The sequence below is a fragment of the Aythya ferina genome (assembly GCF_964211825.1).
Source record: "Aythya ferina genome assembly, chromosome: 3".
Lineage (NCBI taxonomy): Eukaryota > Metazoa > Chordata > Aves > Anseriformes > Anatidae > Aythya > Aythya ferina.
In genome coordinates this window covers 59,118,016-59,143,811 of record NC_140298.1, presented here as the reverse complement: position 1 = coordinate 59,143,811, position 25,796 = coordinate 59,118,016, and the positions used below count along the sequence as shown (strand labels likewise).

General features: G+C 39.8%; 1 long non-coding RNA gene across 1 annotated transcript in view; it reads left to right on the top strand.

Moving 5' to 3' along the window:
* Positions 1–2,126: 2,126 nt before the first annotated feature.
* The window catches only part of LOC311434424, a 40,924-nt gene continuing 17,254 nt past the window's right edge, over positions 2,127–25,796 (top strand). The window contains exons 1-2 of the long non-coding RNA XR_014691474.1: positions 2,127–2,222; positions 15,556–15,626. This is a non-coding gene — a long non-coding RNA (uncharacterized lncRNA). The remainder of the gene's footprint in view (positions 2,223–15,555; positions 15,627–25,796) is intronic.

Genomic DNA, 25,796 nt, shown 5'->3' with positions numbered 1-25,796 from the left:
CATGCATTATATCCAAACGCACAACTCAACTGAGTTAGTATCTTGACCTTTTATAGAATTACCACGTGATTTTTGAAGATATGGTTCTGATTAATTATAAAGCATATTTTCAAGCAATATTGGCTCACTGTTTTTCTAAGTCCTGTTTTCTTGAAAAGAATGTCTAAAGTTGACTTAAGTAGACCAAGAAAAAAAAAATTAATAAAGCCTGTCTTCATTAGCATTCAGTATTTCCTGTGTTCCCTGTGCAACTCAATGCACTTTCGTCATCCCTGATAACTAGAGTATTAAAAATAGCTAGAAATAGAAACTTCCTGCAAGGTGGGTTAAGACTCAGGTGACACGACTTGTGGGGAGAAGAGGTTTTCCCAGACATGTCTTATGTGTGCAGATGACAGTAATCTGACACGTTCCAGTGGGCTGTGGGGGGAATACAAAGACAGAGCTGACTTACAGCTCATTTGGACATCATCAGTGCAAGTGCTGTACATTTGAGATACCCTGGATATGCAAGACTTAAAGTTAACTGCTGTGGTTTGTGTAGATTAAAGGAAACATCTATGATACTTGAGACTCAAGTCCACAGTCATCTATCTGCAAGAGATGAATAGGTTACACACAAGACATGCGTGAGAGAATCCAAGGAAGCAGTTGTCTGATATAGAGAGTTGCCTGTGTCAAATACCAGCAGAGTAGCCAAAGCATATTTATTTTATTTTATTTATTTATTTATTTATTTTTCTCACAGATAGGCTCTGGAGTTGAACATTAGGATCTGGATAGGCTGCACCGATGGGCTGAGGTCAACTGCATGAAGTTTAACAAGGCCAAGTGCCGGGTCCTGCGCCTGGGGCGCAATAACCCCAAGCAGAGCTACAGGCTGGGAGATGAGTGGTTGGAGAGCTGCCGGGCAGAGAAGGACCTGGGAGTGATGGTGGATAGTCGGCTGAATATGAGCCAGCAGTGTGCTCAGGTGGCCAAGAAGGCCAACGGCATCCTGGCTTGTATCAGGAACAGTGTGACCAGCAGGGCTAGGGAAGTGATTGTCCCCCTGTACTCGGCTCTGGTGAGGCCACACCTCGAGTACTGTGTTCAGTTTTGGGCCCCTCGCTACAAGAAGGACATCGAGGTGCTTGAGCGGGTGCAGAGAAGGGCGACGAAGCTGGTGAGGGGTCTGGAGAACAAGTCCTACGAGGAGCGGCTGAGGGAGCTGGGCTTGTTCAGCCTGGAGAAAAGGAGGCTCAGGGGCGACCTTATTGTTCTTTACAGATACCTGAAAGGAGGCTGTAGCGAGGTGGGGGTTGGCCTGTTCTCCCACGTGCCTGGTGACAGGACGAGGGGGAATGGGCTAAAGTTGCGCCAGGGGAGTTTTAGGTTAGATGTTAGTAAGAACTTCTTTACCAAAAGGGTTGTTGGACACTGGAACAGGCTGCCCAGGGAAGTGGTGGAGTCACCATCCCTGGAAGTCTTCAAAAGACGTTTAGATGTAGAGCTTAGGGATATGGTTTAGTGGGGATTGTTAGTGTTAGGTCAGAGGTTGGACTCGATGATCTTGAGGTCTCTTCCAACCTAGAAATTCTGTGATTCTGTGATTTGTCACCACCTATCTTGTAAAATGAAGCTCTACTCAGCAAATCTCTTTGACCAAAGCCATTTCAGTGATAAGCAAACAATTTTCTAATAGCCTCTTGTCCACTGTTGCTTCTTAGATTATGTACGTTAGTACAGCCAAACTACTTTTGCAGCCTTTCCTGATGCCTTCTACTTCATGCAGTCTTTTTGAGGGATCCCAGAGCCAGTTTGCCACTGGTTTGGAAACAAGAGCAGAAATGTAGAAATGCAGTCTCCCTTCCAACTATGCTGCCTTCCCACTGGGTTACATTGTAGCTTCATGCTTCATTTATAGTCCTACATGCATGTGTTGTACATGTCCAGGAGAACAGGATTATGAACAAATTACATATGTTACTTGTTTTGCAGAAGAACTCGTCTTGCCAGCTGTGAGCCTGCAGCGAGGGCTCCCTGGGTGACTGCAATGGGGAGCACATGTGCCAGTGAGGCAGCCTGGGTTTCAGAGAGAAAGCCATGATGGCAGTGCTGAACAACACGTTGCCAACACCTTGCCTTTACCTGCAGCATATCATGATAATTCTCAGTGCCACTGCAGTGAAATGGGTCCTGGAAAATAAAAATAAAACAACAAACCCCTCAAGCATTAGCAGGTACTGTGCTATGCTACCCTCTGGCATTTTCATTTATCTCCTTGAAGTCTGAATCTTCCAATTAGCTGTAACATACCTGCTACGAGATTTAAGCTGTAATAGTAGCCCTGGGCTTCCTGACTGGTGTGACTCCAAAAACATACACTGACCAGAGCCACTGAATAATGATGAGGAGGATGTGACGTGCCAGTGGCACAACTTTTTGCAGACACCTACATAAGAGCCCTAGATAGCTACACACAGCAGTTTTCTAGTCTGTTACCCCCTGAAAGAAGTGTGAGAAGAGGACATAGGACTTCTGGTTCTCTGTGTGGGAGCAGACAGGAAGGGCTGGATCGACAGAGGTAATTACAAGGAATGACAGCAAGTGTGTGATTTTGTCTGACAAAGGGATGAATTTGATTTCCTTTCTTGTTTATACACACTTGCTGGTTACTGTTTTGGCTGCAGCCCTGCTTTTTTGTTCCTTCCTTTCATTCATTTGTTTCATAATTGCTTCTTTGCTGATTTGGTGCTGTGTAACTAACTACACCTCCGAGTTTGTTTTTAGCAGTTAATGGTTTGGGGCTGATTTTGAAAGGACACCTACAAGCTTGAACATATCTGATGGCATTTGAAAACCTCCTGAAGACTTGAGAGTCTTCAGTCACCCAAATCCTAGGGGAAATTTGGCCCTTTTATGACAAAAGATATGCTAAGTAATAAAAAGTGGCATGCTAGTCTTGATTAAATCATAAGATAAATTACATCCTCTGGAAAAAATAGGAACTTTAATTTTTCACTGTTGACCTCTGTTCTTGATTAAAGTCTGTGAGGTCAGCCTTCAGGCAAGGCTACCCTAATTACTCAGTTCAGTGGTAATGCAGTGGACTATTTAACAATAATCTGCCATCTCTCATGCTAATATTTATCTGGTTTAGGGCAAAAAGCAAAGAGGAGGAGAATTTTTGACTGATTCCCTATGAATGTAGAGCTGTTGAAGCTGGCATAGGTGTCGCAATGACAAGGGATTTAGTCTGGCTGACTTTTATTGAAATAAAGTGAACAATAATCAAACTGCACTTTGGGGAAAATATTCTGAACTTGTGCAGGAATTAGGAGAGCATATTACAATGGCAAGTGTATTCCCACCACAGCTCTAGTGGCTGAAAGTAGAAATCCTCAGAGGTTTTTGCCTTTCTGTGCAGCCTGACTGTGCCCTGAAGCTAGGCAACCTTTGGGTAGCTGAAGTGAAATGTGATAATTACAGGCCTCTGATTTCTGAAGGTTTATCTTGAGACTGTGTAAACCCTAAATAAGTAATATTTGCTTACTTGAGCAACAATTTGTGTTGCTCAGTATCTTTATATATATATACATATATAAATAATAATAATAAATATAAATAATAAATATAAATAATAAATATAAATATATATATTTATATATATATTTATATATATATTTATATATATATTTATTTTTCTTTTATTTTATTTTCTTTCTTTCTTTCTTTTGGAGTGAAGTTTGACTTTTTTATTTGCTAGCACCAAACACTAATACACTGCCCTATCGTTTCAGACTGAATTAAAGTACCCAGCTCTTTTGCATCAACACACCTCCACCCAGCTACTTGGCTGCTACCATAACCACCTCCAGCATTACTTCAGCAGCAATAATGACACTTGAGAATGTGTATTAATGTTCTGTTTAATAGAGATGATTTCCTGAACTGTGACACCAAAAAAGAGGAGGTTGTAATGGGTGCACAGTGCATTTGATCCTGGCAGGCAATTATTGGAAGAATGGTACAGATCAGGAGTCAGACTGCCAGATTAGCTGTGTGGGTATGTTATCCTTCTTCCTTCTGCATCTCTTGAATCAACCCTTGTCAGACTCTTCTGAGAGTGTGAAGGGGTATTTATGCCTGTGGAGACAAGCTGGCTCCATCTGCTTGGGCTCTGGGAGAAGGCACGGGGGAGCCGCGCAGGGCGAGGTGGGTGTGTGGCCCTGCACGCCTGTCTGCAGTGCATGTGTGCCATTTACTGTGTGGATCTGTAACTAGTACAGGCATTTTAAAAGTTCCCATCTCTTTTTCCAAATGCTCTACTGTGAAAGCACAGTACAAGGACAAGTAAAACAGAAGTCTTCACATATACCTCCTATAGAATTAAAATCAGCTAAACAGTATCTCATTTGTGAGGAATAAATAGCAGCCTGTGTCCTGTGTTTGCTATGCCTGTAAACAAAATTTGCCTTGAAAGTGAGTAGATACAAGATATTACAGCTCATACAAGGCTGCCACATCATATTTTAGGTTGTAGGTGCTCCAGCTCTGGTGGCAGTAACCAGTGCAGAGATGGTGCCTCAGCAGAAGAAGTAAACAGAGTCCAAGCCATCCAGTGTGTAGAGAACGAAAATTCAACTCATGTTTTCTCTGGTCATCAGACAGTCAGGGCAGATGCTGAATGCCAGTATCACCAGTGACTAGCACTGCAAACTGAACTGGGCTGTCACCTACCAGCCACAGGCAGGCTTGTAGAGCAATGGTCCAGCGGCAAGCAGGTATTGCAGGCTATGAGTGAAGATAGCATAGCACTTTGATAGACTCTGATCCAGTGTTTGGATAGAAGCGAATCTCAGCAGGTAAGGGAGTAAAGGGAGAGGCTTTAAAAGTTATCTGTGGAGCACAAACAGTACAGCAGGGAAAATGTCAGAGGAGGAAATACCACAATAAAAGAGACAAATATGGTATGTCAACTAGGAAAGATATCACTGATCTTTTAAGTATAGTAAATAGAGGTTTGTTACAGTGGAAGGATTGTATGAGATTGAAAAGACAGGACTGAACAGAACTGATTTTCATTATTTGTTCCATTGACCTCAACTCAGATGCAGGCATAGTCCACTAGCTTTTGTCAAATGATTAAGTAGCTCAAATTTGGAGAATGTAGGTCTATGCCATGATGTCTCACAACATCATGAAAAGTCCCCCTCTTCTGCAGAGCACAGCTGGCCTCTCTGAGCCCAGAGTGGAGCACTGTCTGAAAGGGATGATTGCCCAAGGGCATGACAGGGCATGTGCCACAGAGGAAGAAGCTGACCCAGAGAGCCCTTGCAGAGTGTGCTGGGGCTGGCACTGGTCCCACTCCAGCAGACAGCAGTGGGAATGAAAGCCGGAGCTCGGGATCCTGAGAATGCAGCTCATGAACCCAGCCCTGGGGACTGAGAGCAGACCCACCGCAGCCAAACCCAACAGACCCTGGGACTGCACATTGTCTTGACAACAGATGGATATGTATGTTTGCCCTCAGTCTGAAGTCTGGTCACGGTCCTTGTCAAATCCCCAAAAATGTTTCCTTCTGCCAGCATGCATTACTACTGTTTTATCTGGATCGAACCAAGAGTATCAGACTTTCATCCAGACACTGGGCCACTCTGGAGTTACACTGGAATTACACCAATGTTACTGAGATCAGAGTCTGGCAGTGGGTGAACAAACCCAGAAATAGCAGCATATCATGAAAAGGAGATAAAGGCGTTTGTCATGACTGGTGATGTGACAGTTAAAATAAGAAGGTTCGTGAGACTGTATGGGCTTAAAATATGTTGTCTTTATTGTAATGACATTTATGGCTAGTATAATTGTATACATTAAATATGAATTTATTATTTGAGCTGTTATTTAGAATGAAAAAGAACCCAAGCTTCTGAATTTAAAACATATATAAGCCAAGGATACTTGCTAAGTATCGCTAGTAGGAATGTCACAACACCGATGCCATTCTGTGAAGTTCTAAAACAGTAAATGTGTGGCATAGTCCAGCATAAATCTCTCTCTCTCTATGTATATCAGAGTAGAACCAGTGGTAGATAAAGCACTGCAGAGCCTGTGTTCATCAAGCTGGGACAAGAAATATACCATTTATTTTTCTGCAAGGTAAATGCAAATGAAACTATGCATTGGCAAGGATATCTCAGTTTAGCTCTAGTCCTTTTACAGTAAGAAATCTTCCCTCAGGCGGAAATTAAGGAGGAAAGTAAAAATAATATTTAAAGTTTATTTTAAGAAAGAAAAATTGCACATAAAAGGATAAGAGAAAGCTCTCAAATGCAGAGACAGTTTTTGAAATTAATCCAAAAATAAGAACAGATTAGATTGTATTACTGTGCCAAAAGGAGAAGTTCATTTGTTGTTGGACAAAGGACTCAATTCATTAAAAATTACTCAGGTGGATAGTGATATTTTTGATATTTCATCCTTCACACTGGAGTCAAGATGGTGATTTTCTACCTGATTTAAAAATGAAAAAGGTGCTTTTGTGACTGCATAGAAGATAAACAAGACTTAAAGCATAAAACCAATAGCCTTTTTTGCTGCATTAGACTGCTTCATCCAGATGCCCAGAAGATGTTCAGTGATAGAGCTTGAGTGGGAACAGCTCTGGGACAGAAGCAACTTTTCTGTGTTTTTGTGATTGTACATCACTACTGTCCTTGCATTCACAATTAACAGCATTACTGTAAGAATTAGAGTCCTATGCCTCCTTCTAAAAATCTCTCTCCTCCACAAAAACCCTCATAATAGAGTATATCAGCATGGCTCGTTTACCCATATAAGGGAAGTTATTGTAGTGGTAACAGACTGCAACACCTCTACAGGCTTCATCTCCACTCATTTGGATGACATTCCTTTCTCTGCTGGTAAAGATATTTGTTAGGCAGAGTTAGTCTTTTCCATGCAGTTGGGAGCAGAACAAAAATAAGTGAGTACCAGAGTGACTTACACCCAAAGGGAGTGTTAGAAATCTTTCTAGGGTCACAAACGCAAGTCAAAGTCAGTTCTGGGTACTATAAATCTCCTTGGAAATCCTCACCTATGATATCTACACTCATTTCTGAGTACCAGTAACTCTATCAGGTGGGCCAGATCCTTCTCTATTCTCATTAATAGCAAAAATTAAGAGGGATAGTAGTTACTTTCCCCACAGCTGGGAGCTGCCCTGATTAACATCTTTATGAGTGATCTGGAGAAGACAGAGGTGTGGTCTTACCTAGGAGGCTGATGCCAAGTGACCAGGCTGCTGAGTGGTTTTCAGGCTGAGGGTAATGTCACAGAACAGGAGATGGGAAACTGCTGGATGAGACATCAGAAATTGCCAAACAGGAACATCAGTGTGAGAAGGTGGCAAAGACCATAGAAACAGAATCATTTAGGTTGGAAAAGATCTCTAAGATTATCAAGTTCAACTGTTAACCTAGCACTGCCAAGTCTACCACTTTGGGAGATGGTTGGACCATAAGATCTTGGAGGTCTTTTCCAACCCCATTGATTTTATGATTCAATGATTCTAAACCATGTCCCTAAGCACCACATCTACCTGTCTTTTGAATACCTCCAGGGATGGTGACTCAACCACTTCCCTGAGCAGCTGGTTCTAATATTTCAATTCACAGGTACTTTTCATTTGAAAAGTTTTGTGGGTTTTGAATTCATATTCTTTACAAGTGAAGAGGCAAAGGGACAGGCAGGAGAGAATAAGTCAATGACAACATGTTACTGAAGATACCATGTGGAAGAGAGACAGACTGTAAGTGTGAGAATTTCAGACAAATAGAGTGAATTGAAAAATAGACACATATTTAAACTCTTGATAAAGGATCAGACTTGCAGAAGAGTTTCTGACTCAGACATCTTTAATTTTGCTGTCATTTGATACATGATGTGATTCAAAGAGATAGATTTGGTTATGTTAATTTAAACTACAAACTTAATATGTAGCAAATCCTCTGCCTTGGTCTTTGAGTTTCTCAGGACACAGAATAGTTTTTGAGCCAGATCTCCAACAGGAACACTGCCATGAGTCCAAATTGCAGGTATTCAAAACTTGCACTCAGTTGTCACCTTCTTCTAGGGACAGACATTTTAATGATCTGTGCTTTCAGTGTTCTCTACATGTTGGAATTCATTGCAGGTATGAAGTCTGAGGAGCTGTACTAATAGACATGAGTCCCTGCCCAATTGCAGATAACCAGTTACTCCCCCTCATAGATGTTCTCAGAATGCGCCCACAGAAAAAGACTTCCCATGAAAAGCAGGAAGCAGAAGTAGTGCCATTGATTTTGCCATATGCCCTCCCCAGAAGTGCAAAATCAAATTATCTAAGTACAAGCATAATGAAAAACAAACAAACAAAAACAAGCAAAAAAAAAAAATCGTTACCAAAGCAACCTACTGAAACCGCTACTGTGTCTCCTGTTCACCTTCATACTTCTTGTGAATTAACACTACCACTTACACCATGTGTAATGACATGCAGACATACTTCTGCACTTTTCTCTCCTCTCACAACAATTACTTCATTGTTTTTAGTTCATACAAGCTTATTAATGTAAATTTACTGTTTTACAGAAGTAGTTCTTCAGCATGGCTTTTCTACTGCTAGATCTTTACATTTGGTGGTAACACCTGGATGCAGCCTCAAAACAGCTAATTGTATTTTTGTCCCTTCACCTCTGACAGCTGGCTGCCCTCACTGCTCTTACTGTCCTCTCCATCTGCTTCCTGTTTCTCTGAGGAGGAAGCATATTCTTGTCTTTCTAAAATAGCATCTGATAATGTGTGATTTTGTTTTCTTTTTTTTTGTTGGTTTAGAGAACTTAGTATCTATATAACTATGTCTGCTTAAGGAACTTAATATCTATTTAATGTCTGCAAAAGCATGAGCATTAACAACCTTTGCTCAGCCTGTAGTATTTCAAAGTAGATTAACTGCTGAGCTCCATAAACTGACCATGTCATTCATCTGTAGGCAAAGAGGTTTGAACATTCTATGATATCAGAGAAGCATAGAATCATAGAATGGCATGGATTGGAAGGGACCTTAAAGACCATCCAGTTCCAACCCCCCTCTGCCATGGGCAGGGACACCTCCCACAAGACCAGGTTGCCCAAAGCCCCATTCCAATCTGGCCTTGAACACTTCCAGGGATGGGGCATCCACAGCTTCTCCGAGTGGATGTGCCAGTACCTCATCAGCCTCTGAGTAAAGAATTTCTTCCAAATATCTAATCTAAATCTATCCTTTTTTAGTTTAAATCCATTCCCACTTGTCCCACCACTACACTCCCCGATGAAGAGATAAAAATGGGAAGATTGAAATTTCATGAATTACTTGATTTGTAGCAAAGATTTATGCAGGTATGGAGGGAAGTTCCAGTTCTCCCTCAGTTTGGTGGGAGACAGCAGTTCAAGGTGAATAAGGAAGTCAAACAGAAACTGTAATGTTTTCTTGTGCAGCCATTCCAGGTTATTGGAAAATATAACCTGTTATTGCAGTTGAATAAATTGAGGACAGTGAAAGCTAGGAAATAATGACATGTGGAAAACAATTTTTAAGCAATCAAAATCCTTATCATGAAATTCAGCTGAAGTGACAATTTCAAGAACAACAACAAAACATAAGAAAACCTTTTTCAAATGTATTGAGCAGATCAGTGATCAGGAAACTGCCAATATGCTGAAAAAAATGTCCACCTCTAATGGGCAAGAAGTGTGTTCTTAAATTAGTTACTGTTCTTAAATTTCTCCAAGGAGTTATATATAGTGTTTGATCCAGATTGTCTATGAAGTAGCATGGATACGCTAGAATTAATTCCTGATGAGGCTTTGGGAGCAGGATGTGGGGCTGAATGAATATCCCTGCTTTGTGGCACTAGGAAGGTTTACACAGTTTAGTCTTCAAAATGGAATGTCCGCTTGGTGAAAGACCTGGGAGATCAAAACTGAAAGTTCATGTTCTAGTATGCCAATTGGAGCTAATTATTGGTTCTTTTGAACCATAGAATCATAAAATCATTTAGCTTGGAAAAAATCTCTACGATCATCTGATCCAACCATTAACCTAGCACTGCCAAGTCCACCATTAAACCATGTCACTAAACACTACATATACATGGTTTTTGAAGACCTCTAGGGATATTGACTCAACTACTTCCCTGGGCATCATGTTCCAGTTTTGCAATTAGTCTCTCATATTGCAGAGATTAATAACCTCTTCTCAGGATTAGGCCCTAAATTGTCTTGTGGCAGAGGAAAGTATAACTGAAAATATTACAGTTTGATGAAAAATAAATACTATCCTGCTTAGAACAACTACAGCCTTGGAATAAGCAGCACTTAGAAAGGATGAATTAGTTTTATAGCTTTCTTGGTGTATCAAGCATCTTAGGTTGTACTGCAGATTAACTTGGAACAGAAGATGGTCAAAAGAGTTACTGTCATACTGGCATTTCCCTGGTCTACATCTCTACCATTACACCATTACATCAAAATACAACCAGTTCCATTAGTTTTAGGTCTGCAAAATATTATTCTGACTGCTCACGTAATCTGCAAGGCAATTTTATACCTAAGCAGATGAAGGAGATCACCTGAAATATTCAGAAAAAAATGAATTTCATTAAGGAAAATGCACCCAAAATTTTCGTATTTTGTCCATTACTTGCTAAGTAGTAATAACATCTCTGGTAAGGATGTGCTTTTTTTTTTTTTTTTTTTTTTTTTTTTTTTGTAGTTTCCGGTGACAGAGCTCAAATTTTTCCTGATTCCTGATTTTTCCTTAAATACTAACTTCTACAATTCATATTCTTAGATATTATACTGAGAAAATAATTCTCAGGTCTTATGTATATACATATATACATTCTATGACAACTGCAGTCAAAGATGTCTTTATTGTATGTGTCAATGGGAAGAAGAAATACGCCTAAATGAAACCTTTGGATTCGTATCCTCACTGATTTTGGGGGTGAAGAGCATGCACTGAGACCAGAAAGAGTCTCTAGTATATTCTGTCAATCACTTTGGAATTTATTTATTTTTTTTACTTTTATGTAGTTTTTCTGTTGAACCAGACTGCTCCTTTGGGTTACAAGGTTTTCATCTTTTGTATGATATGTGGTGCTGCTTGAAGCCTCTTTGATAACTCAGGGGTGCCAGAGAGATAAAGTTCAGCAGATCTATAGATTGTCTGTCTGGTTTCCTAAGAGTGTTTAGTAACAATATTAGAAGAATTCAATAGATTGCAACTTGCAGAACATGAATGCACAATCCAGAGATGTATTAGTTAATGAGGGACTGCAAGTCTTTCTGGAAGATTTGACCTGAAAAAGAATTCAGAGCATGAAGTTCAGCTGCCAGGTGAACTGGTGTGATGGGCTTGTGTTATCCAGGAAATTAGAACAGATGACCAGAACCATCCATCTTGGCTGTGGAATTCATAAAGGTGTAGATAAATGGGATTGCTTAAGATCTGAAAGCAAATGAGCCTGATGGGACATCCAAGTCTAAAAGAATGGTCAGCTATTAAATTTCTACTTCATGCATTTTTTGAGGCAGGGATAAGTTTAAAATATCTAGAAGCTGTGGTCCAACTGGCTGTCAATTCAAACCTTCAATGCATCTGGCATCAAGTGCGTCTGGGACTATTCTAGACAAAAGGAGATTATGAATTCTCAATAATACACATCGTTCTATAATATTTTCTTCTTTGACACCCCTTCTCCCAGTAGATACACTAGTATGCTCTCAGTCTGTAATTTTTATTCATGTGGGTGTCTTTCATCTCACTGAGCTTTTCTAAATCAATTACGTTGCTGGCTGCACTAAAGTCAAAGATCTTCACTGCTCTGTTTGCATGTTGTGTATGTCCTAGTGTTGTTTAGCTGTGGAAATTTTGTGCTGTTGTTTAAAGTTACGAAGTTGCACAACTTTCCCAGTTTTCCTTCAATCTTTCTAAAATCGCAATATTTCTTTATATTTGGCAAGCAAGGAAGATGTGGTAAGGACTTAGTGAGGAAGGGGAAGCATTCAGTTTTGCCCATTTAAAAGCGTCATAAGAAATTATGATTGAATTATGATGAACGCATATAAAGTGGATTCTTTCAAACCAGACCTCTGTCTCTGAAGAGAGAGGTGGCAGATGCCTAAAGAAATTCTCATGTTCATTTTACATTGATATAATCTCACTGAGGCCACTACAGAGTGCACTTTGCATCTGTGAATCCTTTTTCTACCCCATATTAAATTTATAATGCTTAAATAATCCTGTGCATAGAGTACATTCCAATCTCTCACCAAATTGGTGTGTGTGAACTGGTGAGAAATATGGGAAATTTTCATTTGCTTTGTCAATGCAAATGTTGTTTTATATATAATATTTATTATCCTCTGGATACTTACACCTTTGGTAAGAGCCTTCTTCACATCTAAGTGGATCAAGATTCCTTGATATTGATGCTACTGGAAATTAAAGGTGGAAAAGACAGTAGACAAACACCTAGAGATATGAATAAAGATATAACATAACATAATTGTCTTTCCTTTCCCTTCCCTGCCTTCATTATTGAATCTTAATGGAAAATATTACTAGGAAGCTAAGGAATTGGAAGTCTGTCTTCAAATAAATTATTATTAGATGCAGAAGTTGGATCCACATACCACAGTTCTGTGATCCTGTGGTGCTCTTGCCCTTGATTTCTGTCATGTTTAAGTAAAAAGCACAGGCTAAGAGGCGGCAGTCCAAGTATGGAGATAGGCTTTTTTAGTTTTCATATATGCCAGTGAACTGCATTCCTGAGGTTGGCATTTCTAGACCTGAGGCACTCCTTACAGTAAATGCTGAGTCTATAAATGTTATTATTTAAATCAAGCTTTTTTTTTTTTTTTTTTCTTTTTTTTTCTTTTTATCTGAGATCTGACAAGAAGAGAAAAGGGTTCTAGAAATTCAATGTCACATTGGTAATTATTCTTTCTCCTTGAAAAGGGTGCCAAATTCTTCCATCACACAACCTTTCTGGATTGCTTTTTCTACACCATTGCTTGCAGGCTATATGTGTTATGGCAGAGATCCAAGTGACTTCAGTAGAAGTAGGCCCAAGAGGGAGAGGGTGGAGTGAAAGGTTACAAGTTCAAGAAGAAGCAATTCAAATCAAATCGAATCATAGTATCTTAAAATAGTTATTTAACATAACTGTATTGTCTTAAATGAGTCACCCTGAGTAATAATCCATTGATTCCCAGGCTGACTTTTCATTCCATATTTTGATGGGAGCTTTAATGTCTTAAAATCTGTTATGTTAATCTGTGCATGAGAAGTTTCAGCAGAACAGTGTCACTGAGAGAGTTGGGTGAAAGATGAGGGGAAAGACTATGTTCAAGCCGTAGAAAGAGGACTATGTGGTAGTTGCTGTAATAGACAACAAAATATATTGTTTATTCCTCTTGGTATTGCCTGCACCTTTTCCCTGTCTAACATTTAGTTGCTGTGGCCAGTTCATTGGCCATATATTTCACAAATGACAAGATTCCTGTACTTACCATGTGCTGTCTTCCTCCATCCTCAATGGATAGATTAAATGTTTTTGAAAAAAAAAACCTAAAATCTCTGTTAAACATATGAGAAATTAAAATCTGCACCACAAAAGAAAGAAAGGAAGAAAATTTGGACAAGTGCGTCTTACACAGTTGTGGAATAGGATGAAACATTTTATCTATCATTTTATCTATTTCTGTAAGGGAACATACTTCCTTCTTGTCCCTGGGGCCTTGATTGACAAATACAAAAATCAATCTCCTGAAAGCTGAAGCGTTGTGTTTTTTTTTGTTTGTTTGTTTGTTTGTTTTTAAGAGCAAAAGTGTTACAGCTTTTCTTTTCGACCAATGAAGCAGGCTTTCGACCAATGAAGCCCTGCCAAACTCTTGATGTTCAGAGTACTTGTAGTGGGTCACTGGATCATACTATAGCATCATGTCTTACCTTGGCCTGTGTCTCCCACTCACCCGAGTGGAGTGCTTCACTGCAGATTGCTTCATGTTGTCTTTGTTCATTTACTTAGCAACTTTTTACGAGGCAGATGTGAGATAAACCAGAAAGAATCTCTCAGTGTTTTGCAATAATTTTTGTTTTGGTGACTGGGACCATATTCTGATGACATGTAGTAGGTATTTAAATTAGAACTTCCCATAGTGAAGTGGGACCCCACATCTTTCTGACTGTTGAGAAAGCCATATATTGGCATCCTTTCAATGGGAGATCTAAGTACGCTTATTGTTCTCTTGAATTTTGACTCTATGGCAGGTGAGTTAAGTGTGCCTTATGAACCCACATTTGTGTTCCTACAGGGTTTGCTGATTGTTATTCTTGGATCTTATACATTGTCTGAAGGAAAACTCCTTCTTCCTGACACCTTCTGGGTTTTGGCCAACTAAAATTGTAAAGTTAATTTCATACTTATTTCTGGAAGCAATATAGCAAGTAAAAGGTGGAAAAGCTTTAGGGTCAGTTTGATTTATGAGTTGGATCTGGTTATATGTTTCTATGTCTCCTACTGCTTTGATGCTGTGGCTTGTTTGTGACTGCAGTGCTACTGTTCATTTACAATGATAGAAGAGACAGTGATAGTTGTGGTCATATCCCATTAATGTGATCTAGGGCAGGTTTTAGTAGAGGGTAGAGAGAACATGTTGGGGGTCAATTGCTCATACAGCTGGAGTGGAGGAAGGAAGAAAGAATAGGGGAGCTGATAAGCTTAATTTCTTTAAGATCAGTGAATGTAAAGCTGTGAAGGGTCCAGTACTAATCCCAGGTCAGAGAGTTACAGAAATGAAGTGTGAAAATTTAATTAAAATTTGGAGAGAAACTGGGACCCTGTCCAATTTCACTTCTAGACTGGGACCAAGAGTTCTTTTTTTCTGAGTCCTGTCTTTCCCCACTTCCCCTCAACTGCTATCAAAGAGCCAAGCTTTAGTACTGGATGTAAAAAACCTCTGGTGGTGTCAGGTGTAGGCAGAGTCTGCTGCTTGTGTGATCCAGCGCTGGAGCTTTTCAAAGAAATTTTCACACTGAGACATGGTAAAAAGACAATGTATATTCAATTAGCTTGTGCTGGGATTACTGCTAAAATGGAATTAAGCTTTGCAACCCACAAAAGCTTTGAAACTATTTATATTAAAAATTAATACTCTGTGCTCACTCATCTTTTTATTTATTTATTTATTTATTTATTTTAATATACCTGCTTAGATTTTATTTTAGGCACTTTGCATCTTTTCATGTATGACTCTAAATAAAATATACATATATAACATGTTTTCTTATCATATGTTTAGGCTAATTTCTTGATTTGCATAATCAAACTGAATTGTGCTTGCAGGTCTTGATATAAAGAGGGTCGTTTTTTAGTTATGGCAAATAGGTAGTAATAGCTAGCAAGTCAGTAAAACTTTTTAATTTGAAGTGAAAAGAACCCACAAAGTGGAATACTCAGACTTTTCCATTATTAACTTCTACAGGACTTCAAGCCTTATTAAAAAACATAGGCAAATTCTACTGAAATTCATTTGAAGACCTATAGATTTTTCAGGTAAGTATCTCCTTCCTTATTGTCAATTTATTAAATATTACAGAAGCAAATTTTAAATGTTGTATACCAAAAACATGGTAACAATCCTTCTAAATTTATGCGAAGATGATAAACTGTACTTAAGAATTACTCTTTCAGTAGAGATATCAGAATGCAAGACTTCATGATAAATTATAGAGATAAAAAATTAATGAGCTATTTTTTGTTTGTTTTTTTAATTCATTAAAAAAAAAAAAAAAAAAAAAAAAAAAAAGATTCCTGATCATAATGAACATGTTTCAAAAATGTATTCTGATACAGAAGACTATTTCTTTCCATGACGGCACTCATTTCATTTTTCATTTTTATTACTAATGCTAACTTTTTATAACTCTAGACATGCAGTTTCTTGTTATTTCCTTGACTTTGTCATCCTATGGTGTAAATTTTATTTTATTTTTTGGTCAAGAAACTTACTCTGACATGACTTATGTTATACAATTTAAATATCAATTAGATTAATATGCTAGAATTATCATTGGTAATATTAACCTTAAACAGATATATTTTTTTCTTCTTTGTCATCTGTTTTTAGAGTTTCCAGTGTTATTCTTTCTGTTGTTTTGGCTCTTGGTAAGGAAAAATAAATGCTTCTCTTTTTCTCAAGTAAGCCTTTAGGGAATCCCATAGTACATTTGGCAAGATTTTATGGGATTTGTTTTTATCCATGGATTTCTTGATCTCTTCACTTATAAACTCACCAAATTTGAAGTCTTAAATCCTTGGAAAGGAGTTTTGCCAGTAAATGTCCATATTAATAAAGACTGAAATGGGCACAGGAGCCCATTTATGAATTCTGCCAGTACCAGCAGCTATTATCTGTACTGCCAGGAGTAAGAAATTGAAGAGCATATCAGTACTAGAGAATTAATCTTGAAACACTGGGAAAAATACATATTTGTTCTCTGCAAGATTCAAGTAGTTCCAAATATTTGATTAGATGGAACCAATACTTTCAGATTTTGGTATTTAACAGTCGGTTTAATTTTCAGAGGTTGTGTCCTGTGGCTTCTTGTGGCTTTACATTTTACATGAAAGTCTTTATTAGGTCTCCATGGGACTGCATACTGCCTCATAAAGGAATGGGTGTCATAGTGAATGCTACAATTTGATGATATTCTCCAGAACTTCCATGCACATTGGCTATACGTCTATAACCTCATTTTTGTAGATGCTAGCAATGGGATGGAGTTCAATGCATTTTTGCTATTCAAAAGTTACATCTAGGACGACATTTAGTACTTTTCAAACCACAGAACATTCTACCTCATATCTAGATTGATCTAACAGATGAGAAAAGACATTTCTTTATCAGCAGCTGCACCATCTGTAAACTTGAAATTATAGGCTAAACTTAAAAAAAATCAAAGCAAAACTCACGGTGAATGTGCTGAGCAGAAGAGAAGGTTCAAACCAACTGCTTGAGGTGGTGGAGGTGGGTGGATGGCAATTTAGCACTCAGGTCTGGACGACCACTCAGGACTGGTGCAATGCTGCTTAATCCTTGCTAACTCTGGCAACTGTGTATTCACAGAGGTGTCCCAGCCATTTTGTTCTCTGAAAGTCACCAAAAATTTATCTGTTGGGCAGGTCAGATAGAAGGTACAGAGTTTGAAGGGGTCCATTTACAGGAGTCTGCTTGTATTTTCCATAAAACAAGTTGCTGAGTTAGAAAATAAATAAATAATAATAAAAATCCCTAAATTCCTCTGATTTTTTAAGGAAATAGAATTCAGCTTTGCCCTTTTCTAGCAGGTATCAAAGCCTCTGATATATAGAGGCTATGTCTGTCTTGCATTTTACCCTTTTGGTTGAGTGAGCTTGGGCTTCATGGCTAAGCATCAACCAAGCATAGCATAGTAACTAGGAAAATCTGTTGTGAGATAAGTGACATAGATTTGAATCTCCTCAGGCTGGCAGGGCTTGAAGGCAGTGTTTCCATTTCATGCCTGGATGAACACTCTAAACCTCTATGATGCAAAAAGACAACCACCAACTCTACCCCTCTGGTCATGGTATCAGCTGTGGTGTACTGGATGCCACAGATCCCAGGTGGATGAAAATTCAGATGGACCCAATTTAGGCTTCAGGAAGTTTAGACATCATCAGAATATACAGTATTTTCCTTCTGGATGTCCCTAGGTTTTGCTCTCCTTGTCAAGGCATTAGTGACAATCCTTCAGACAGCACAGGGAACCTATATGCTTGGGAACCTGAATGATTCTGTACAGACCAGGTACCTACATTTTCAGTTCTGCAATAATCACTTCTTTTAGTAAGCCTGGTTCTTGCCCCTGGAGATATGCTTAACCAGATGTAAGTGACCAGATAAAGACCCCTTCTACATAAGATGACAACTTTGATGTGATCCCTCTGGTAGTTATTGCTCTCAGTAAAAGGCAGATGCTCTCTAAGGCATGTCTAATTCTGTCTGCATTTCTTAGTGGTGGAATTTTGTCTTGATAAAGTTTGATTACAACAGCAGCTTCTGTTTTTTGTTGTTTTGTTTGTTTGTTTATCTGCTTTCAGGAAAGGTTTTTCTTCCGCTGAAAAAACAGGTGTACTTCCATGTGATCTTAGCCAAAGGACTACGTACAGGCTTTTCTCTCTCTCTCTAAACTGGAAGGTGTTGGCAGTGAAATTATTGTTTATTCTTCAGGAAGTCTCCAGTTTTCTCTTTGTTTGTTTTTGCTAGTTGAGACAATAAAAAGTTTGCGTAAGAGCTCTAGGCCAGCAAGTCTGTGCAGATGAAATCCATGAGCCAGGACATACAAGATGACTTGCGTATTCTCTACAACCTGCACCGGCTTGTCAGCAGCATGCATGGGTCACTTGGTTTCTGACTATGCTGTAGCAGCATTTAGATATGGAGAATGAAAGCAGAAGCCCGGGGATGTGATTCAAGCAGTGATGTTCTATGGCTAAGAAAATAAGTTAATTCCTGAGCATACCGTTTGTATGAATTGGCAGCCCACGATCCAACATACTTTTATGGAATTGTGGTATCTACAAAAACCCTAGAGCAGTGAAGAAAAACAGACAGCGGGGTTAAAAATAGCACTTGGGAATTTACATGTAGAGATTATTTTATTTTATTTTATTTTAATTTATTTTATTTTATTTTATTTTATTTTATTTTATTTTATTTTATTTTATTTTAATAATTCTGATTAGAAAATTACACATTCTTTAAATCTCTTATATTGCTTCAATTATCCTAACTCGCTCCTTTCCTCTTTTAAATGTTTCCAGGAGCTTCAGAAAATGCACATTTCATTTTTAAAATGAAATACAACATTGTCATGCCTATGCACACTTTAGTGAGGAAAAAGAATAGATTTTTAGAATCAGTAGTTGGAATAAATAAATAAAAAAAAGTAACTGAATAATATTCCCTTACTATAAATAAACCACTTGACAAACAAATGTAACTGTTCTTGTGGCAGGAACATAACTCTGTAACCTATTGGAAATACAGCAAAGCTGTGACATTTTTGTGAACTTCCTTGATAAAAGCTTTCAAGTGCGGGTTAATTCTGTACCTTTTCCAATTCATGCCTGAATTACGTCATGGCAATGGAATTGTTTTGTGCAGCTTGACAAATATGACTGGTTTTTAGCCATTTCTATGAGCCTAACAATGTGACCTGACATGTGTCAATGTCAGAACAATGTGTCAGTTCAAGAAAAATGTCAGTTAAAAAGACACGTACAAGTCATATGAGTTGTATAAGTGAAGGATTGGCTTGCATATAGAAGCAGTGACAAATCAGAGAACTCTTTGTCCCCCCCCCCATTTTTTTTTAAATCTATTTTTTTAATATGTTTTTGAATCCCAGATTTATTAATAGATAGTATTTTCCATTCTCTTTTCTCAGTCTGTGACAATAAACAGAGTTGTCTTGCTTCATAGTATGAAACTGGAGGTTGATTTGCCTACCAAGATAATCAAATAATGGGGTATCATCCTCAAGAGGAGAATTCTCATGCTTATAGACTGTTGCATTAGTCTGTCTGCCTTTGCATTCAGGCTATGGTCTCCTTGTAGTCTTTGCTACAGGAGTATTAATTTTCTCTCATACTGTTCTGGGGCATGAGAAGCATGGGTTTTGTGATGGGTAGATGACCTCAGTGAGTGGATAGACTGTAACAGGGCCAGAACAAACTGCAGAGAGAGCAACCCTAAAACAGCAGTGTCAAAAAGAGGTGTTCCTCTGCCGTCATCTGGGTGTAGGAATAATGAACGGTGGAAGAGTATTGCTGTATTGCTCTTTCACCATCCATTGTACCACTCCTTTGCATCATTTAGTGTTGGAGAATATGGATGATTTTGCAATCTGCAAATAGCATTATAGGTTTTAAGAGTACATGTAGTTCCACACCGTGATTTATGAATGCGGTGGTGAAAGAAAGCAAAGAAAGCAACAATTATGAGACATATCTTTTTTTTTTTTTTTTTTTTTGATGGACTTCAGCACCAGGTCAGAGCAGCCCACAGAACTTAGAAGGGAGAGCTGCAAGTTGTGAACCACGAGACTGTGGGCTGTAAGGACTTGCTGTGGTGGTTTTACCATTCTGTGCAGCTAAACCCCACAACCGCTCTCTCACTCCCCCTCTTTTTAGATGAGGAGGGGGGGAAGTAAAGCAAAGAACAACTCACGGGTTGAGATAAGGATAATTTAATTAAAGGGAAATAATAATAATAATTAAATAAAGATTATTATAAACTAAACAATCTAACTAAAGGGAAATAAAAAGGGAAAGGGGAAAATGGACGGGGAAAGGGAAAATAAAAAGAAGGGAGGAAAACAAACAAACAATCAACAGGCTATGTGGAAGTGCAGAGGAAAGAAATTACTCCCTGCTTCCCACAAATGAGCAATGATTGACCAAGTCCTTGAAGCAGGGCCTCAACGCACGTAGCCGGTGTTTGGGAGGAGGACCGACATTTTCATAACAAGAGCCCACCCCTCCCCTCTTCTTCCTGTTTCCACCTTTTATTGCTGAGTGTGACACCACATGGTATGGAATATCCCTTTGGTTGGTTTAGGTCAGCTGCCCTGGTGATGTTTCTCTTCTCACTTTTTGCCCACCCCCTAGGAGGGTTAGAGAGAGGCCCGATGCTGTTCCAGTGCTGCTCAGCAGTAGACACAACACTGGTGTTATAACACTGTTATTCTAGCTACAAGTGCAGAGTACAGCACTGTATAGGCTGCTGCCGGGAAAGTTAACATTCCAGACAGAGCCAGTACACTTGCACAACTGAATTCATACTGTCAATAGAACAACTTCTATAGAATCTGGGAGGTTGTTGTAGCAGTGTCTGATTCCTAAGCAACAGGGTTTATGTAGATGAGTGAGACTAAGCTGATCAGTGGACCCATATGTTTTTAGGTCATGCCATACAGTAGATGTGAAAAAAAAAAATAAATCAGGTAGTTCAGATGTGAAAATCAAAACTGGGTCTTGGCTTCCAGCATGAGAAAGCAGAGGGGAAGACTCCTCTGAAGCTTCTCTCTTTCCTCTTTCCTCTGACTTCATGAAAGTTTTGTCCCTGAGACATTTTCCTGTTGTGGAAAAAATGTCACTACCTTCAGGATCCTGTTGGTGCCAACAGATTAGATGAGCAGGTTTTCTGTTTGTTGTTGTTGATTTATTTATTTATTTATTTTAATGCATGTGTAGGGTATTTACCATAAGGCATTTCTAGCTTCCTTCCTTGAAACTTATTTTAGTCAATGACTCAGGAGCTATAAACACTGGTACTTGTAGCTCTCCTACATAGTCTGTCTGCTGCACCAACCTGTGTTTAAATTGTCTTAATGAATAGCTTGCTGCTGTCGTGGGAAGCTGATTGCCCCATCCAGTTCACAGTACAGAAAGGGAGGAAAACAAGCAACACTGATGCAAAGCTTTGCTATTCTCCTCTGGCACTAAGCTGTCATTTGGCAAAAATACTACAGCTACTTTCTTTGCAAGGAGAACAGAACTTAGTGAGCCTGAGAGATGTTGTGCTCCACCTCAGTGGTAGCAAACAGGTGTCCCTATGGGATTCTTGTCTGTCAGTAGGTAAGGAAATATGTGTAAATAGGAAGGTCTAGGAGACTTGGTATGCATTTTTTTTCCATTTATTCCTCCTCTGTAGGGGATTTCTTCTCTTCATGGAAAAAAAAAATAATCTTGAGCCACAGGAAGAGCTGTTGTCTCAAAAGTAATGTAATGACAATATTGTTTTATCACAGACTAATAAAGAATTAACTCAGCATTTATAGTGCAATGCTTTTCTCTCTCCTCTAGCACTTAAGAAACAGTGACCTGAAGCAAAAGCTTTAGCTGCTGAAGAGAGACTGGAAAATGTCATACTAGTTTAGGTCTTATGCTCTTGAAGGAAAAACCATCAGAGGTAGTCCGCCACTCAGATACTCAGTCCACCACTCAGATACAGAGTTTTGTAACTAAGAGTTCCCTCCAGTGCTATCATCATGCAAGACTAGTGGGTTTTCTCAGAAAAAAAATTGGCTGTGAAGAAAGGAATCAAGTCACTTTTGAAGAGTTAATGGAACTGAGCCTCATGTACCAGGCTTTCTCTTCTTGAGACATGGCAACCGCCATGCTCCAAAATAAACCGTTTGTTGTGGTTTGCCTTGCAGAGGTGATCACTGAACCAAGAGCAGATGGTGGCAACAAGTAGGGTTTGTGGTCATGTATGAACTCTGAGTATGCTAAGTATAGTACACGCGGTGCTGGTGTCTACCAGTGTACTACCAAACACAGTAGTCATGCAGTTTAATAAGGCTTAGAGGTGTACTGAAGATAGCATCTTGCTCCTGAATATCTGATATACTGACTTCATTAAGTGTAACTTCTTGCTGCACCATGACTATGATATTAGCTAAACGTTTAACTTTAGATGGCTATTGCTTGCAATGTGTGACTATTCTTTTGAATATCTGGGCTTTTGACTGATTACTTTATTTTAAATCTGTGTGACAGCACGATCAGGATTCCTTTCTGTGCATGTGTTTCTTCATATTTTAGTTAGGAGTCTTGTTGCCAAGCGGATGTCATAACACCATGCTGCTTTGCCAGTGCATAATCCTTTGACTGATTCATTAGGAAACTGCAAGCTCAACTTGCTGTATCATTTGCACAACTAACAGTCACAGTCTAAAAATAAACCAGTTTCCTGATAGATTGAGGTCACCCTTTTGAGTGGCTGTTGCTTTCCACCTGGATCGAAAGTGCTTGGAGAGATGTTCCAAGTAAAAATTAACAGTAACTGAGCAGCAGAGTTTCCATTTCAGAACATCAGATAGAGTTACTAAAACAGATATAACAGAGCTCATTAGCAAAATAAAAGGCCTTGACATACTGTGTCACAAGACAGAGAAATTGCTCTGCACTAAGCTGTGCCAACATGGATTCAGTTGCAAGGGAACACTGCCAGTGTATCTGAAGGAGTTTGCTTCTTGCCAGGTGTGCTCTAGGAAGGATTCCCACCAACACATGCTCTTGCAGAGATGTGCTGAATTTGCACATCATAGAGTCTTTTTACCACCCAGGCTTCTTAACCCTTTGTTTACCTGGTTGTGCTATGTATGCAGGGCAAGTTCTAGGCCACCTACAATTTCTTTCTAAGTGCTCTCTAGCAGAGTCCCTGCAGATAGGTTCTACTGGCAAAATCGTGTGTAGTCAGGGGTGAGCTTAGTCCTGTTATTGAATTTAAATAAATCTTCTTTTAGTTTTCTTTTCTTCATCTTTTCTGTATAGTCCCCTGCTAAATGTTTAGTTAATTGACACAGGCTTAGAGGACACACAAAGAGTGATCTAACTTTTGGCTACCACTGACAGATCATGAAATATGATACAAGCTTATCTGAACCATCAAGAGAAAGTATTTGTATCTTACACTGTATATTTTCCATTCATGTAGACTCCATAGTAATTCACTCTTTTGCTTCTCTCCTACTGATTTTACTGATATCCTTTACTTGATAATGGCAAGTACAGTTCATGCTGTGAGCTCTTGATGAAGAACCAGGGGAGAGAGTAGTCCTTTCTCTTTGAATAATCACTTCTGTTTCACATCTAACAATTCAAAGGTACAGAAATAAGGATCATTAAACAGTCTGAACTGCCAAGGAGATTGAAAGGAAATTAATGCAAGGTGGGAAGAAACACAACAGCAACAGTAAGCAAGGAACCTTTCATTCTGCATTGCCTAATGCCGAATACTTCTTGTCACCCATAGTTACATCTTTCAATGTAAGTATGGGCTTCAATGGGCTTCCCTGCTTTGTTTTATTTAAATATTCAGTAATCAATAAGGTCTTTTTTCCTGTTTTAAAAAGCTTTTGTTTTTGAGACACCATTTTTCTGTAAGTTAGGAAACTTAACTGGTTGAAAGCTAGTTTTTGTCATGGCTTCAAGCATTCAAGCTCTGTTTTTCTTGGTATTGAAAATTTTACTATGTATGCATGGCTATTTTATGTGTTTGTGTATGTATAGCAATTTTTATGGTTTGGGAACATAAAACCTCTGGGAACTCAATGAACAGTTAGATTGTAATAGACAAAGTTTTCTAGCATAATTAGAGCATGAACTATATTTTGCTTTTATGAATTTCTAATGAGAAAGTGCTTTCTTTGAGGTGTGCAGGGCATCAATTATAGAAAAAAAAATCTAGGACATCATCACTTTTAAAAATAATCATCCAGTAATTGCTAGCACACTCGATTTAACTTTCATGTCCCAGCACCATCAATTGAAAATTGAACATTACTACCCATTGTGGGAACTTAAAAATGTATGTGAGACATATAATCTATAAGAGATTTTTAGAAATTATAAATTATCATTTCCCAGAATTATTGTAGAATTTGTCTTGTATGCATTATAGAATTACCTCACTGAGCAGAAACTGCTCCTTTGACCTCGGTTGGCTTCTGCTGCTGTGGATCTGGGTACCAGATCAAGTGATTATATATTAAAGGCTTGTTGTTAAAGCAGTTTGCTGCCATGTTATGTGCGCAACTTCTGCTTGCTGCTCAGAGCCCATCTCTTGTCTACTCTGTATTGGAACCTGTATTTCGTGGGGCTCTGGAATGATAATGCGAAGCAATCTCTACTTCCACACACGTGAAATATTATGCTGCAAAAGCCAATACTGCCAGCCAAGATTAGCATCATTGTTTAAAACTGGGCTCATTCTGCAGAGAAGTATTTAAAGCCATGCTCTTTCTGTAGGCAGGGAAGTGCTATAGGATTCTGATTGCACTAGTGAGCTTCTTCCCTTCCCTTCCCTTCCCTTCCCTTCCCTTCCCTTCCCTTCCCTTCCCTTCCCTTCCCTTCCCTTCCCTTCCCTTCCCTTCCCTTCCCTTCCCTTCCCTTCCCTTCCCTTCCCTTCCCTTCCCTTCCCTTCCCTTCCCTTCCCTTCCCTTCCCTTCCCTTCCCTTCCCTTCCCTTCCCTTCCCTTCCCTTCCCTTCCCTTCCCTTCCCTTCCCTTCCCTTCCCTTCCCTTCCCTTCCCTTCCCTTCCCTTCCCTTCCCTTCCCTTCCCTTCCCTTCCCTTCCCTTCCCTTCCCTTCCCTTCCCTTCCCTCCCCTCCCCTCCCCTCCCCTCCCCTCCCCTCCCCTCCCCTCCCCTCCCCTCCCCTCCCCTCCCCTCCCCTCCCCTCCCCTCCCCTCCCCTCCCCTCCCCTCCCCTCCCCTCCCCTCCCCTCCCCTCCCCTCCCCTCCCCTCCCCTCCCCTCCCCTCCCCTCCCCTCCCCTCCCCTCCCCTCCCCTCCCCTCCCCTCCCCTCCCCTCCCCTCCCCTCCCCTCCCCTCCCCTCCCCTCCCCTCCCCTCCCCTCCCCTCCCCTCCCCTCCCCTCCCCTCCCCTCCCCTCCCCTCCCCTCCCCTCCCCTCCCCTCCCCTCCCCTCCCCTCCCCTCCCCTCCCCTCCCCTCCCCTCCCCTCCCCTCCCCTCCCCTCCCCTCCCCTCCCCTTCCCTTCCCTTCCCTTCCCTTCCCTTCCCTTCCCTTCCCTTCCCTTCCCTTCCCTTCCCTTCCCTTCCCTTCCCTTCCCTTCCCTTCCCTTCCCTTCCCTCTGCAATCACTTTTTCACTTTTTCTTTGCATCTGATTTCCAATGTTA